The following is a 3,241-nucleotide window of genomic DNA, read 5'->3' as shown; positions in this document are numbered from 1 at the left end:
CGAGCGACGATTGGCCGCGGCGTCTCAGGGACGCCACGCGATCGACCTATCGCGTCCCACGAGCCGACCAACCGCGCTCAATGTCGCGCGACGCTATTGGCACCGTCCATTATCGATAGTACTAGAATGGTTGCGGAACGAATCATTCGACCAATCGCGACGAATGCTCGAGGAGACGTTAAATTTGAATGTAATCGTGCGAAGGTTTAACATTCCAAATGGATACCATAAAATTAAGATAAATATAAAAGAATAAGTTAGTAATATCAATAAGAATATGTTAAATAATGCATCTCGTACTCATAAATTAAAATTTTTTTCCTCTTTTCAGTTTGGTTGTGTGAATGAGTTACGGATACAAATGGCACAAAAACATCAAAAATATAGATTGAACATTCATATAGTTTGCCTCTCAATTAAAAAAAGTTGTAAAGTGAGTAAAATATTCATATAACCTTACAGACCATTATTTATTCAAGAGAATACTTAAAACATATATATTTATATATGCTTTGCAGAAACATATCGAACGAGTGAAACATGCACGGGATGATAAAAAGTCTGGTAACGATACGTATACCAGATTGCTCTCGGGAGGCGAACGATCCTACTAAGCAGATGAATATACAGACGGTATTTACTTGTTTTCTCTCTTCTTTTACTGCTTTCTTCAAATTTTATGTGAGAATGATTTATGCATTTGCGTTTTTTACGTGTAAAATAATCTATTATTTTCTTTACAAAGGAATCCTCGAAGAAACATCCATTCCCTTATATCCTTGCAGTTATAGGACTGCTTTAACAACGCATTACTTAGACAATGGTATGTATATTTCTCTTAAATTATACATAATTATATGAAAGCAGGACTAAAAATAACATTATTACTTTTACCGTTTTTTTTCTAATAACAATTTGTTAATTTACATTACAAATTTTTATGACAATGACTAACTTTAAAGATGGAAAAAGATAATTTTCGAAGATTAATTTGTCATCATCACAACTTTATTGGAATAAATAGTAACTCATTACTTGGAATGAGTTAAAGATAAATAAGTAACAGCTCGGCGCGTTAAAAATAAGTTTTTTTTTTTTTTTTAATAAATAATGCATAATGGTGACAAGTTACTTTTCAAAAGTGATTTTTCTAATCTTTGTTTTTAATTACTGTTATAAAAAATTGTGATGATATTGTCAAATCGTTATTAGATAGTACCAAATGACAGTTTTGTTTTCTTGTATATAAGTTTTAATTATTGTTATCTATTCAAATAGTAACATTTTTTAATTTATTTAATTGCAGAGTTCAATGGACTGACGACATGACAAAATTATTGTTAGCAGAAATACAAACAAACATAGAAACCTCTACAAACTTTTATGAAAAATTGAACAAAAATGTATGGAAAAATATTGCTGCTTCTATGAACATTCATGGATACAACTTGACTGCTGACAATTGTTACATTAAATGGACCAGTATGAAAAAAAATACAAAACATTTAAAAAAAACGAAGTAGACCTTGAAATCTCTGAAGTACCTCCACCTGGACAAAAATTATCACCATATGATAGCTCCCTTTACATCGTGTAATTTTGGTTACATATACATTTTCCTCTACACCTTATGGATTAGAAGGCAATAGTTATTGGAACCCTGTGTATATAATACCGAGACACTACCGTGTCTCCAGAGAGAGATATATATATATATATATGTGTATATATATATGTGTGTGTGTAGATGTGTGTATAAACCATATAATATATATGTAAGAAATCAACTAAGTTTCCCTGTCGAGCTATGGCTCTGTGGCAAGACTGTGGCTCACGAACTATATACGAGAGGCCCCTCTGTTCGAGTCCCGGTGTCGCGTTCGAGTGTTCGACATTTTTTCTCGGCTCAACTCTTACATATATATATTTATATGGCGTTTCTTTCATTGGTACAAGACCAAATAGAGGATGATGAACAATACCAACTTTGAAAACTGGTTTTTTCATTGCAGCTTCTAAATAAACGCATGAAAAATTAATAAAGTGGAAAGAGGAACGCAATAGAAATTGATTTCCTTCTATTGCGTTCCTCTTTCCACTTTATTAATTTTTTCATGCGTTTATCAGTAATGGTAGATGTGACTTCTGTTAAAAATAATAGAAATTTTTTAATTGCTTAATTTTATAGTATAAATACATTAGGCAACAAAATTAACGCAACACCTGTTTCACTCTGTAAAAATAGGCAAACTTCAAGATAGACTAACTTCATCAAAAATTATTGTACCGAGATGTTTAAAAAAGCAATTTACAGCTTGAAACCTCTACTTTTCAGATCGCTACTTGAAAAAGTGGTCTCACGGAGATTTTATGAAGTTACATAAACATAAATGAAGATATATCAGATCTCAAAATTTTTTATGAAATTTGCGGCGTTTCACGGGGCGGACTAAAAATTGTACGCAAATGCGATTTACATCATTCGAAAGACCGAATCTTTACCTTTAATTTGCTTTTTTGCGAAGCTCCGTACGATTTTTTTTCACCGAGTTATTCACCGTTGTAGTAAAAGGGTCATTTTTGCTTGAATAACTCGATGAAATTAAAGGTAAAGATTCGATCTTTCGAATGATGTAAATCGCATTTACGTACAATTTTTAGTCCACCCCGTGGAACTCCGCAAATTTCGTAAAAAATGTTGAGATCTGAAATATCTTCATTTATGTTTGTGTGACTTCATAAAATCTCCGTGAGAACACTTTTTCAAGTAGCAATCTGAAAAGTAGAGATTCCAAGCTGTAAATTACTTTTTTAAACATCTCGATACGGTGATTTTTGATAAAGTTATTCTATCTTGAAGTTTACCTATTTTTGTAGGTGTTGCGTTAATTTTGTTGTGCCCAGTGTATATTATATTAACAAAATTAAATTCGTTAAGAATAATATTTGTTTCCATACTTAATTTAATTTTCAAAATATTGATAATAGCAATAAATGTGATAAAAATTATTACATAAAAATATTTCTATATGGAGTTTCTCTTTTAAAAATTATAAATTTTCGTAGACTGTCATATTACTATAATTTCTTAAAAACAATTATTTTTACAATTATGAATTTATTTTAAGAATAGTCTTGGATAATTTCAGATTGAATGTTGGGTGGTTTTAAATAATAAACAGCGTTTTATAAATAAATATTGCATTATGATATATTTTAACAACCAGTGGTAACAAAGGTA

The 3,241-nt window shown here is 30.7% G+C and overlaps 1 long non-coding RNA gene across 1 annotated transcript; it reads left to right on the top strand.

Annotated features, from left to right (window-relative positions):
- The first annotated feature begins 354 nt into the window (after positions 1–354).
- On the top strand, positions 355–1,375 carry LOC108778104 (uncharacterized). Its single transcript, XR_001940840.1, has 4 exons — positions 355–433; positions 519–633; positions 746–823; positions 1,307–1,375. It is a non-coding gene; the product is annotated as an uncharacterized LOC108778104 (long non-coding RNA).
- Positions 1,376–3,241: the final 1,866 nt, after the last annotated feature.

The sequence above is a fragment of the Cyphomyrmex costatus genome, unplaced genomic scaffold, assembly GCF_001594065.2.
Source record: "Cyphomyrmex costatus isolate MS0001 unplaced genomic scaffold, Ccosl1.0 scaffold480, whole genome shotgun sequence".
Lineage (NCBI taxonomy): Eukaryota > Metazoa > Arthropoda > Insecta > Hymenoptera > Formicidae > Cyphomyrmex > Cyphomyrmex costatus.
Note: the sequence above shows the minus strand (reverse complement) of the source record. Positions and strands in the feature narration are given on the sequence as shown.